This window comes from Tiliqua scincoides, chromosome 5, assembly GCF_035046505.1.
Source record: "Tiliqua scincoides isolate rTilSci1 chromosome 5, rTilSci1.hap2, whole genome shotgun sequence".
NCBI classification, from domain to species: domain Eukaryota; kingdom Metazoa; phylum Chordata; class Lepidosauria; order Squamata; family Scincidae; genus Tiliqua; species Tiliqua scincoides.
The window spans coordinates 37,722,982-37,735,985 of record NC_089825.1 but is presented as its reverse complement, the minus strand read 5'-3'; the positions used below and the strand labels follow the sequence as shown (position 1 = coordinate 37,735,985).

At 44.7% G+C, this 13,004-nt stretch overlaps 2 pseudogenes; both read left to right on the top strand.

Annotated features, from left to right (window-relative positions):
- The first annotated feature begins 830 nt into the window (after positions 1-830).
- LOC136654659 (5S ribosomal RNA) lies at positions 831-950 on the top strand (annotated as a pseudogene).
- A 2-nt stretch (positions 951-952) lies between these two features.
- LOC136655153 (5S ribosomal RNA) lies at positions 953-1,072 on the top strand (annotated as a pseudogene).
- Positions 1,073-13,004: the final 11,932 nt, after the last annotated feature.

Genomic DNA, 13,004 nt, shown 5'->3' with positions numbered 1-13,004 from the left:
GTGCGCCAGCTGCGGCCGTACTTGGATCGTGCAGACCTGGCCACGGTGATCCATGCCTCGGTGACATCGAGATTAGATTACTGTAACTCACTCTATGTGGGGCTGCCCTTGAGGACGGTTCGGAAACTGCAACTAGTGCAGAATGCGGCGGCCCGTGTGGTTACTGGAGGTAGGCGGTTCGACCCTGTCAGTCCGCTTCTCCAGCGGCTGCACTGGCTGCCCATTCGTTTCCGGGCCCAATTCAAGGTGCTGGTATTGACCTTTAAAGCCCTATACTGCTCTGGACCAGGGTATCTTAGAGATCGCCTGCTCCCGTACAATCCGGCTCGCCCTCTCAGGTCATCAGAGAAGGCCTTTTTACAAGTGCCGCCGCTTAGGGAGGTACGTGGGGCGGCTGTAAGAAATAGGGCCTTCTCAGTAGTGGCACCAACGCTATGGAACTCCCTTCCCCTTGACTTAAGAATGGCTCCTTCTCTTGAGACCTTTCGGCAAGGCCTGAAGACCCTTCTGTTTAAACAGGCCTTCTGAGTTCTTGGCCTTTTAACATCTTTTTAACATCTTTTAATATTTTTTTACAGGCCTGATTCTTTTATGACTTGCTGCTGCTCTATGCTCTTTTTACCTATTTTTACTCTGACTGCTGTTTTTAGTATGTGTTAATATGTTTTTATTTGTTTTTTAAATTGTTTTTAATATGTTGTAAGCCGCCTTGAGTCCCTTCGGGGAGAAAGGCGGGGTAGAAATAAAGTTGTTATTATTATTATTATTATTATTATTATTATTATTATTATTATTATTACGTCACGTGCCTGATTCAGGCATTTGACAGCTGCTGGGGCAACTGTTACCCTGCATATGCCCGATCTTGTCTGATCTCGGAAGCTAAGCAGAGTCAGGCCTGGTTAGTACTTGGATGGGAGACCACCTGGGAATACTGGGTGCTGTAGGCTTATACCACAGCAACTGTTACCCTGCACATGCCCAATCTCGTCTGATCTTAGAAGCTAAGCAGGGTCAGGCCTGGTTAGTACTTGGATGGGAGACCGCCTGGGAATACTGGGTGCTGTAGGCTTATACCATAGTCTTTCGAGACTGAAGGTTGCCAACCAACCAGGCTTATACCATAGTCTTTCGAGACTGAAGGTTGCCAACCATTAGGGGGCTTGTATCAACTCTATCAATGAACTACAGATTGGCTATAGACCAGTGTTTTTCAACCAGTGGTATTTGTACCACTGGTGGTACTTGAGGTAGTGGCCATTGAATACCATCAGTCAGGATTTGGCTAGTAGCCCAAAATGGTCACATTCAAGCTAGGTGGGGGAAGATGAACAGGGAAATTTGCACAATTTCATCGATTCCCTTTCGTACATGACTATTTCCTGCCTGTAGCCAAAGGTGGAAGCAGGCTGAGCATGATCACAATATCTAAAGCTGCCCTTTCTCCCACAGCAAGTTCTTCCATCTTTGGACCACAGAGTGGATGAAGAACTCAAAGTCAAGTCAGCTCTTGAGAAGGATGCCAGGAATGTGTAGCAAGTAGACATGTTTGTTGGTTCTAAAGCAAAATGCTGTCAAAATGTCTTTTTGTTTCACTTCTGCGCTTTCAAAAAACGATCACCTTTCAGTGGCCAAGAAAGGAGCAAGATTCGTCTGAGCTGGACTCCGTGTGATTTATTGCTGACAATTGCCAGAAACATTCTTTATAACTAGACTTTCCAGCAACCATCAGTATGTGTTGTGCTAGTTGGGGTGAGACAAGTGGTTTGCTAGCAGCTTTACAAAGGTCTCCCAGCATTCCCTTTTCTCCGAGATCTCTTTCAATCAGCTGCCCTTCAGCACACGAGCAAATACCAAGCATCTTGTTGACCTCCAGAACAAATCAAATCCTTGTCACCACAACACGCCCTCTATGTTGATCTCTTTATTAAGTAAACACCAACATTAATGGCTGTGCCCAATTAGATGGATTGAGGATCAGAAGAGAGAAGCATTTCAAAAATATTTGAATGGTACCTAAGCTGTAAATGCACTGCTTATATTGAAAAGGACCAGAGTTAAGAACTGAGATGTCCAATGTATGTTTTATTATTACACTGACTGAAATATAATTTTTCCTCCTTAAATATGCTTCATACTGATCAGAGCATCCCTCATTTGTCTAGCCACGGGTACCCTTATCTTAGAGGACGTCATAACATGATTAGATATGAAGATATTGAACTGTGCATTCTTAATTATACATGTCTGGCCTCGCTTGCCACCCCAGGCTTAAAGGGCGCCTACCACCCCAGGGTCAATGAAGTTCACAAGCGGTCAAAGGGGGCGGCTCCCCCTTTGCAGGTCCAGAGCAATAGGCTTCAGGTTGGCTACGGAGGAAAGGAGTAGCTTCACCCTTCTCCTTCTCCCTGCTCATGGTTCCTTGTAGGCTCACAGGCCATTCAGCTTCCTCACCAACCAGCCTCCTCGCCACCACTGACCTTCATCCCTAGCCTGCTCCTACCTTATAAAGGGTATGCTAATCCCCTCTGGACCTGCCCCTTCTTCCCTCCCTAGTGCGCTAAGGTCTGTCAAAGGAGCTTGCCCCCCTTCTCCCCCCCCCCGGTGCCTCTATTCCTCCTTGTACTCTGTTAAAAATCCTTATTCTAAGATGTTTCTGAAACCAGGATTTGTCAACAGGAATACAAGCCTGTTCCTAAAAAGAGAACAAAAAATACAGTCCGACTTCAGATGAAAGAAGAAATTGCTTTCCTTTGAATTTGATGATGTTTATGTGGGGAGTGAGAGATGTTGGGAGGAAAGGACAGCAACAAATGGAGGATAAAATTTAAGAGGATGGCACCTAATGCTTAGCAGCAACCCATGTAGATGGCCAGAAAATGGGTTTGTTTGTGTTTACTGTTTAGCAAGTGGTTAGGGCCATGATATATGTTCCGTGGATGATGTTGCTGCACTGAGACCACAATCCCCACTCAATTTTCTGCTACAATACCATAAAGCTGAGTTACTGGCCAGCTGTGTCCAACAGAGCAGCGTTTCAAAAATTATTACACTCAAAGCCTTACAAAATAAAAAAAAAATAGATGTGAGTTGCTAACTAGGGTTTTTCATTATAACGTTTCTCCAGAGTAAAATGTCACCCAGAAAGGGGCTGAGATAATGCAGCAGGCCTCTTGTAGGCTCATGGCCTTGCCTGAACTCCCTCTGTTCCCATAGATGGGTAAGGGCAGCAATTTTCAACCAGTGTGCCACAGCACATCAGTGTACAGTGAAAGGTCCACAGGTGTACTACGAGAGTTTGGAGCAGGGTGGTTGAAAATCACTGAAAAACTCTTCTGGGTTCTGTGGCTCTGTTTCTAGTGCAACTGACTTTTATTTACATCTCCCAGGCTGTCTGGTCACACACACACACCCCTACATAGCATGCAATGTACACTCCATCAGCACCTGGTTCTCCCTCCCCCCCAATAGTATGCAGTGCACACTTCATTAGTATTGCTGCATCATGCAGGCTGCTAAGGGATAGGATTGGGCTGTTAATGTAACATGATCTACATACTATCTCATAGCAGCACATCAGTGTACAGTGAAAGGCCCGCAGGTTGAGAAAGACCATAGTCTGCATGTTAACACAAACTTAGGCAAATTTCTCTGTTGTCCCCTCCTGTCCTGCTTGCTTCTTCTTGACTAAGGGCCCAATGGCAGTGAAGCTCTTGCAACAGCACTGACTGCCATAAAGCAAGAAGGTGCTCCAACAGCATGTTAGTTAGCATGCTACCAGGACTGCTGGTGGGAAGGTCTGCACCTTCTCATCCCCACCTTTGTTGGAGTCCCCACTCGCTGGAGCAGGTAAGATAAGGGGAGAGGTAGGAGAGGGTGGAGGGAAGGTGGGATGGAGGTGGGGAAGGGGTGAAACTGGACAGGGAAGCTGCGAGAGGGGGAGGATCCATCGAGGAAGACCTGCGCTGGACCTTATCCCCTCCAGCAGCCTTCCCACACTCTTTCTCTTCACGTACTTGCACTGGCAAACTTGCTGGTGTGGTCCAAGGAGACCCATTGCGGGTTGGGAGGCTTACGCAGGGGTAAGAGGCTTTAAAATCTCCTTTCCCCACTGAAGCCTCCTGCCCCCCCGCCTGCCTGCCCCCCCCCCACTATGGACTGCAGCATTCACTGGTTCGGCATTGCTGTGATGGAGAGGGGGGAATAAGATTGGGCTGTAAGGTACTTTGAAAGAAGATTCAAATGCATGCCTGCAAATGACTTCACTGCTCCTGATACAGGAAAGGTCCTGGAGCTCTACCCCTCAACTATGTACCCTTCTGGTGCTGTATTACTGAGCTACAGATCCGAAGAAAGTCACATGAACTGCTTTACAGCACAATGTATTCATTATGGGATTACGGAATTTACCCAAGACATGACATCTGTGCTGCATGTTGATTGCCTGCATGCAATTCTTCAGTGACCCAGGACATGCCAGAGGAACATTCAAAGTACAATTTTATTGAAAAACTTGGATATCAAACAAGCATTTTGAATGACGTCTACCAGACACGTTTGTTGCTACCAGCCCAGGTTTAATTTGTGTGGAGTGAGCATGCATCCCGCCTCAAACCCATGTTGGAACCACTCCAGATTCCAGCATGGTACAGCTACTGGGAGAACATGGAGTGGATGCTTACGTGACAGTTTGCGTTTGCTTTGAAAAACGTGAAACACGCTAATTTGGGGTGTAGAGTCCAATCACAATCGAGTGTTTGTGTCACAGAATCCGAAAGAAATCTGGGAATGAATATATTTTCGTACCAATGCTTTTACAAATTGAGAAATATGAATTTGTCTACTTTGCACTGGTAGTTGCCCATAAACGGAACTTCTTAAACAAACAAATCAACTATGTTTGTATGGCAAGCAATTAATGAGCCATAGAATCACAGAAATTAGAAATGGTCAAAGTGCATTAAGTTCTGCAGTACGACCACCTGACAATGATGAACTATTGCTGAAGCATATCTTTATATATTCCAATGTTGCATATACACCAAATTTAGGAAGCCACGTGAAGGGTGCCATTGGTGATTTATTTTTATTTTTAAAGCATGTTTATGCCACCATTCAGTTTAACAAAACTCTCAGGGTAGTCTACAACAATTGTAGAAACAGTATCACATATTTTGTAGAATGAAGGCAGAATGATAAAAATCATCAATACCAGTAAAAAAACAATCAGTCACTCCTGCTTGCCAGGCTTGGCATAGCTTTCCAGCTCCAGAGCAGGTGCAAAGGAGACTCAAGATCCCTCGGGAAGCACTGCTGTGTCATTGGTCAGCTCAGTCCCTGCTTTGCTGCTCCATCACTGACTTCTGGCACCCGTTTGGAGTTCACCCAGTCACTCTGAGGCAGGAGGGAGGTCAGCAGGAGGCTAAGATCCATACCAGAGAGCCTCCCCCATCCCCGTGCTCTCAACACACGACACCTTTGGGAAATTGGGCTTCAAGCTCTTGGCACTCTTTAGTCCTCTCTAGTGCCCTTCACCATTACTTCCTGTTCTAACTTTTCACGACCCACAAGTGGTAGCCAGCAAGGATTCCAAGCTCTTGCAGCAATTGCTGAAGGAGGCTCGGGTGTTTTGGTGTCACCCTCCCTTAGAGTGACACTGAGTGTGAGCAGCACCCCCCACAACCCACCTAGTGACGCCAGGGCCATAGCTGGTGGGGGGAGAGGAAACCATGGGTTTGGCCTCTGAGATTTTGGATGCACCATCTCAGCTGTTTGGGCCAGGAAGGGCCTTTCTCTGGGGGGTGGGGGGTGGGGTGGACAGGAAACCATGGGTCTGGCCTCTGAGATTTTAGATGGACCATTTCTGCTGTTTGGGCCTGTCCTCTTTCTGTCTAGTATGGCTTCAGTTGAAGGTCATTTGATGCCCTTTTTGCAACTTTTTTCATGCACAGGAGGAAAGAAGGCTTGGTGCTTCTGGCAGGGATGGGGGGGCGAGAGAGAGAGAGCATGTAGAGTGAGCAAAACAGGGTCCTGGAGGGCTCTTTGGAAGTTATGACCTCTGGTCACCCTGCCCCCATTCAGAGCACATGGAGAGCGGGGCTGGTAAAGAGAAGCTACAAGGAAGGTCAGGAGAGATTTCTACTTGTACTGGCAGAGGGGGTGGGGAGAGTGCTATTCTGCTGTGGAACATACTAATTACTACGAAGGTATTGCTGTGGGGGACAGAGAGAAATGTTTCTGTTTGGCAAAATCATGGTAGGGTTTTTGCCTTTCAGACATATTTTTAAAATTAATGGCTGCTACTTGGGGCTGGGGAGACCCTTTTTCTGGTGGAGAAAGAATGGAAAGCATTTGAGCTAAAGAGAACTAAGAACTTAAGTATGGAAAAGGTTCTAAGCAGGGACGAATCCAGGGGAGACCATGGGTGCATACCCCACCCCAACTGTCATGCCAGCAGGGAAGGGCACCCACTGGAACGGAGAGCAAAATTGGGTGTCAGGGAAACACCCACTGGGTGGGTGCCAAGGAAATTGGTTGGAATGGGAGCCCAGGTCTACCCACCCAACAAATAGCCACAGAGGCTATAAACTCAATTTGGAGACTAGGTCTACCCAAGCAGGTAGACCTGGGCTCCAAGTCCAGCAAATAGCTACAGAGGCCTGAGAGAGGACATGATTGAGACATACAAAATTATGCAGGGGATGGATGGCGTGGATAGAGAGAGATACACTTTTCCCTGTCACATAACACCAGAACCAGGGGACATCTACTAAAATTGAGTGTTGAAAGAGTTAGGACAGATAAAAGAAAATATTTCTTTACCCAACGTGTTAATTAGTCTGTGGAACTTTGTGCCATAGGAAGTGGTGATGGCATTTTACCTAATTGACTTTAAGAGGGAATTAGACAAATGTCTGGTGGAAAAGTCCATCATGGGTTATGAGTCATGACAGGTATGTGTAAGCTCCTGATTTTAGAAGTAGATACCTCGGAATGCCAGATGCAGGGGAGGGCACCAGGACACAGGTTTTGTCTTGCTGTCTTTTGTGCTCCCTGAAGCATTTGATGGGCTACTGTGAGATACAGGAAGCTGGACTAGATGGGTCTTTGGCTGATCCAGCAGGGCTCTTCCTATGTTCTTATGTAGGCTATAAGCTCAATTGGGAGCCCAGGTCTACCCAAGCAGGTAGACCTGGACTCCAAGTCCAAGTGGGAGCCCAGCTCAACCTGCCCAGCAAATAATCACAGAGGCTATAAACTCATTTGGGACCCATGTTACGTGAAAATCCCCTTTTGCCTTTTAGCTGTGATTTTCTATATATCTGGTTATAATATCATGCAAGCTAAACTGTTCTCCCAGCATACAGGCTACATTTCCAGGACTCTAGTCAAGCCACAAGCTCAGGGTTATGCAACCACCACCACCCATAGTCACATATTATGTCTTAATATTATGTCTTAATATGTGACTTAAGGAAGTCTTGTGTCTTAATCCAATCACTGTTTAAGCACCTCCTACATTACTGTATGCAAACTTGAACTGCCTTGTGTTGGAATTGTTTCCACTCAGTCTTTGTAAGTTCCCCCTTCTAGGAAGCCAGCCATTGACCCCATTGGATAACTGACATCCTGATCCCCATTCAAATGTATACATACTCCAAGCACCCAGCCTTGTGTTAGCAACCAACACAATCAACATCCAGCTCAATCTGTGTTAATCAACATCCAGCTCAAGCCTTGTGTTAGCAACCAACACAATCAACATCCAGCTCAATCTGTCTCCCAACCCCTTATAAGAGAGGGCTTCCTCTCACATGCTCTCTCTCTCCAAGGCCCAACACATCTGTGTTGTGTCAGAGGGTCCTCTCCACAGGACTCCCCCCCCCCCACTCCAACTGCTCTACAGGACAGGTAACTATCTTGTGCCTGGAATTCTTTCCCTTCTCTCCCCATCTTTAGTTAGCAGCTAGGGTTGGCAGAGCAGGGACCCCTAAAATCCTTCCCTACAACCCTTCCTTTTTCTGATTTCCTCAGATGCACCAAATACTCTTCACACGCAACCACCATGGAAGCTAGGTACATTGGATTCAAGCATTAGGACCAAGAAATATCATTTCTCCATGTGCATTATTTTTACCGTTGTTCTTTTGTAATAAACCATAATCTTTTGTTGAAAGTTATCTTTCTCTCAGTCTCCTCTTTAAGCATAAGGGAATTTCTCTGCATTATGCCATCTTGTTATCCAGCCTACAATCCTAATGTTCCAATAAGGGCAGTGTAGTAATTCCCTAAACAAAACAGTCCTTTTGGTAACACCCAGGTCTACCAGCAGGTAGACCTGGGTTCCAAGTCCAGATGGGAGCCCAGGTCTATACATCAGGTAGAAGTCCAGGCGGGAGCCCAGGTCTACCCACCCAGCAAATAGCCACAGAGGCTATAAGCTCAATTAGGAATCCAGATCTACCCGGTTGGTAGACCTGGAGCCCAGATCTATCCACCTGGTTGACCTGGGCTCTGAAGGTAGTGCTCAAGGCCCCCCCCCCCCATACAGACACTGGATCCACCCCTGATTCTAAGGAGATTCAACTCTCAGAAAGATAGGAGAATTCAGCTCTACTAGGTAGATTCAGTAATTCAAATCTTCTGTACTTTGCTTTTTAAAAGTAAAGAATATTGTAAAAAACTAATTTTCCAATGACATTACTGTATTTGACTTGCATATTTTTCCTCTTGCTTTTATGTAAATAAATTTTATTTTAGTATGTTTCAATGTATCAGCAATGTGTCATCAGCTAATGAAAGGCATTCAAATGGTTGGCAACCTTCAGTCTCGAAAGACTATGGTATAAGCCTACAGCACCCAGTATTCCCAGGCGGTCTCCCATCCAAGTACTAACCAGGCCTGACCCTGCTTAGCTTCTGAGATCATGGTATAAGCCTACAGCACCCATTCAATACAAGCAAATACTGCCTGTATCACAGTGATATGTTTTACTCTTGCAGGGATGCAAACCTGTGTATTGTGCTGGTGTGTAAAATGAAAGGATATGTTGCATGTTATTTCTATGCAGACAAATACATTTTACATTGCATACATTGATACATTGATTCTATGCAAATTATTCTTACATTGCTTTACAGATAATGAATGCATGTTTCAATAACCCCCCAAAAATATTTTCTCTTCATGAAATTTGGTCTTTGATTTGGTCTCTTCACTGGTCTTTGATGTCTCTCCGCACTGATCCCTTCATTTTGCACACCAGTATAGATACGCAACATAATGGCCCCTCCCTGAAAAAATAGTCACCCCCCCATCTCTAGAATCCTGGCTACGGGCCTGAGTGACACCCCTGTCTCCAATGTTCTAGTAATCCAACACTCTCCTTGCCTCCACCCCTCCTCTTCCGTTCTAACCCTCTCTTCTGTTTCCAATCAAGGAAATTTTCAACTTCCTTCCTTTTCCAATCCTTTTCCTTCTCCTGTCCAGGAAGACTAACAGTGGAGGCAAGTGGCGGGCAGAGGTGAGCACACCCCAACCATCTGCTGCCTGAGGCGACAATTTCAGTCTGCTTCGTGGATGGCCAGTCCTGACTGTACTTCGCAATGTATGCTGATGCCTCAGCATGACTGATATTCATAATCATAACATTCCTGGAAGCAGAATTACTTTGCGCAAACACCAAAGTAACAATTAAAGAAAACTCCAGGAGCAAGACAGAAGTGGAGAACATCTCCTGGTACTCTTTTCCGCCTGTGAGAGGAAAAAAAAGATATTGCAAATGTAAATATCCTCAGCTGTAGCTGTCTATTTTTTTCATTGTACATCATTTTACAATGTATTTTTAATGAATATATATATTTATAACAAGCATAAAAGTAAAAGGACAATAAACGTGGTACTTAAACATGAATAATAAATGCAAATAAGTACTTAAAACTGTAATCTCCTCAGGGCAGTGTCCTAGAGTTGTTTTTATGAGTCTGGGGTGAACTGCGTACTTCTGTAGAACCATGTAAATATTTAATTTTATTAATGTCAAGCCAAAACAGTCAACAAAACAAGCAGCACATTAATTACACTGTACTCCAAGACCACTATGATGCACTGAGATTCTCCTCTGAAAGTAAAAAGAAAACCATGCCTTGTTAGGGCTGCACGTAAATCAGAGGAGACAGAGATAGACAAGACTTACAACAACACAATCTTATGCATGTCTAATCAGAAGTCATATTGTGTTCAATGGGGCTTACTTCCAAGAAAGTGTGTATAGGATTGGAGTCAAAGTATATCATTTCCTGTTTTCCCCTGCCAATACAGAATTGTCCCACACTGTATATTTTTTACTCCAGTAGCAATAGGAGGTCTATGGATGAGATCATCAATAAAATGAATTGCAGTGGGCTGACAAAATGCAAATGCTCTGTAGACAAAAGCCAGAGTGAGAGATTTGGACTGGATGGCATAGGTAGCTTCTCAGAAGATAAGAAGCTCATAAGGTTGTCCTTTAAGTTGCCCTTAGACTATCTTCAAGACACCAAAGACCATATTATGGAATGCAGTGGGTCTGCCGTGTCTGTCGGTTCCTCATCCACAGATTTAACCATTCACTGATTGAAAATGTACAGTATTTGAAATTTCACAGCTCTCTCTGACTGCATGGTGGGTAAATACAACCTCCTGGATTGAGAAGTAGGCTATCCCTGAATGCCAGATGCAAGGAAGTACAGGATACAAGTATCTTGTGCCTCATGCGCTTCCTGAAGCATCTGGTGGGTCACTGTGAGATACAGGAAGCTGGACTAGATCAGCCTCTGTCCTGATCCTGTAGGACTCTTCGTTCTTATGTGCAATTTACACATTGAGCAGATGACACACATTGCCAAGACTTCACTCCTGGTGCGCCTCCCGTCTCATTTTGTGTGATTTGTTTTAACTGATAAGAAGAATTAATAAATTAATAGAACTTTGACCTGCTGGCCTCAAATGACAGAACTAAAGCACAGATCTGTCTGTGGTGTCTTTTTACTTTTTTTTTTTTTAACAATGGCTCTTTATGGAAATATTATAGCATTTTTAAAATGCAGAATGCCTCCAAAAATTCATACCAAGCTGCGTGGGTTTGAATCAGACTCCATTTACGGTCCAGTCTTAAGCATGTGGTACACCAGCAGAGCTGTTAGCAGCACTGATAGAGAAGGCTGAAGCCTTCCCGCTGGCATTGGCGCACAGAGGGACGTCCAACGGAGTAGGTAAAAACAGCGTAGGGGTGGAGGAAGGATAGCGGGGAGGGGTGCAGTGGGATGGGGAGAGGGTGGCAATGGGAGTTGGGGGTGAACTGATCATATCCAGGAGTTGGCAGCACCGGTGCGAACCATATCCCATCCCCCTTTCCAGGCCTAATCCGCCGACACTGGTCAATGTGGACTTGCACCAAGCAATATCACTAGTGCAGTTGTTGCGGCTGCTGGGGCTTGTCCCCTTACCTCAAGGAGACTTCTAGCACATGAAATTCCCCCACGGGATGCACCATAGCCCACGCTGGTGCCACTGTGCATGGAAATTTAGGCAGGATTGAACTGTTCAATCCTATAGTTCAGTACTATCTGCATTGATTGGGGATGGCCCTATCTAGAGATGCCACTAGGGTTTGCATCACCAGGTGCAGGAGGCCAGCACATCACCCCCATATTGAACTTCCTCCCATGCAGTGGGTGGAGCAACACCCCGGGTGGTGGGCATGGAGAAGCACTATCGCCAGCCCCTCTGGTTTTGGGTCTATAACTTTTGATTGAATAGAGATATTTCAACACAGTTTCTTTCATTGCATTCTGCATGAAATTACACATTGTATGATATATAACATGATGGTATTATTTGAAAATTCCAAGATTTTAAAAATTTTGGCCAGTAGTGATGTCACCCCCCCCCCCAAAATGAAGGTGTCACCTGGTGTGGCCTGCACCCCCCTAGTGACACCACTCTTATGGGACTTCCTGAATGTAAACAATCAAGTCCCTGTAATATTATTCTTCATTATTATCATTAATAGTTTTTCATGTGTATTATTTACATGTTCCCATTTTTCTGCAAACATTGCATCATGACAAAATTGCATGAGATTCCTCATCTCTCTGAATTCATTCTTAATATGGAGGGGGGAGAGACAGTAAAACTACACAGAATGTTTTTCGCAGTAGCAAAAAGATTGCATGGCTATAGTAATGCAAGAGATCCTTGACTCCTTTTGGCTAAACAGCACACTTACCTAAATGCATTCTTAAGTGGGGTGCTTAATGACTCTCCTTTCACAAAAAGTAACTATAAAAGCCTCAATCCTGACTGGACCATAGCATGTTGGAGGGGGGAGTTAATTCTTTTCCCTTGTGCCATTTTCCCACTGAAAATGGAGTTCCCATTGCAAATGGATATATCAATTTTTTTTAACTATTTGGGGAAAAACAGCATCATCATCATCATCATCATCATCATCATCATCATCATCATCATCATCATAAACTTTATTTGTATCCCGCCCTTCTCCCTGAAAGGGACCCAGCAGCTGGAGTGGGTGGTTTTTGATGGCAGAAACAGCTTCAGGGAACAGGATTAGCCCGTCCTTCCCTACAGTCCCAATCAAAATCAGCCCCTCCCCTTGTGGCTAATTAAATATGAAAGAAGAGGTCTTTTGTGGTTTTAAGCATGCTTTATAAAAACACAGTTAGGTGGACATGTAGTTAGGGCCTCACTTAATTTTCCCTTAAAGAAGAGCTTTATCTTAAAATGATTGGAAAATTAAATATATTTAGACTTGTACTTTTTCTGAATTTCCTCCTTTTATCTCAGCATGGATAAGCAATTAACACAACCAGCCTAAGTTGAAGTATTTTGAAGGCCCTGTGATTGCAGCAGAAGAGATATTATTATTCTTTTTCTTTTGTCTTTGATATGAACACAGCTGTGTGTGGGAGAAAACTGTGAACAAAAAACAACAGTGACAACA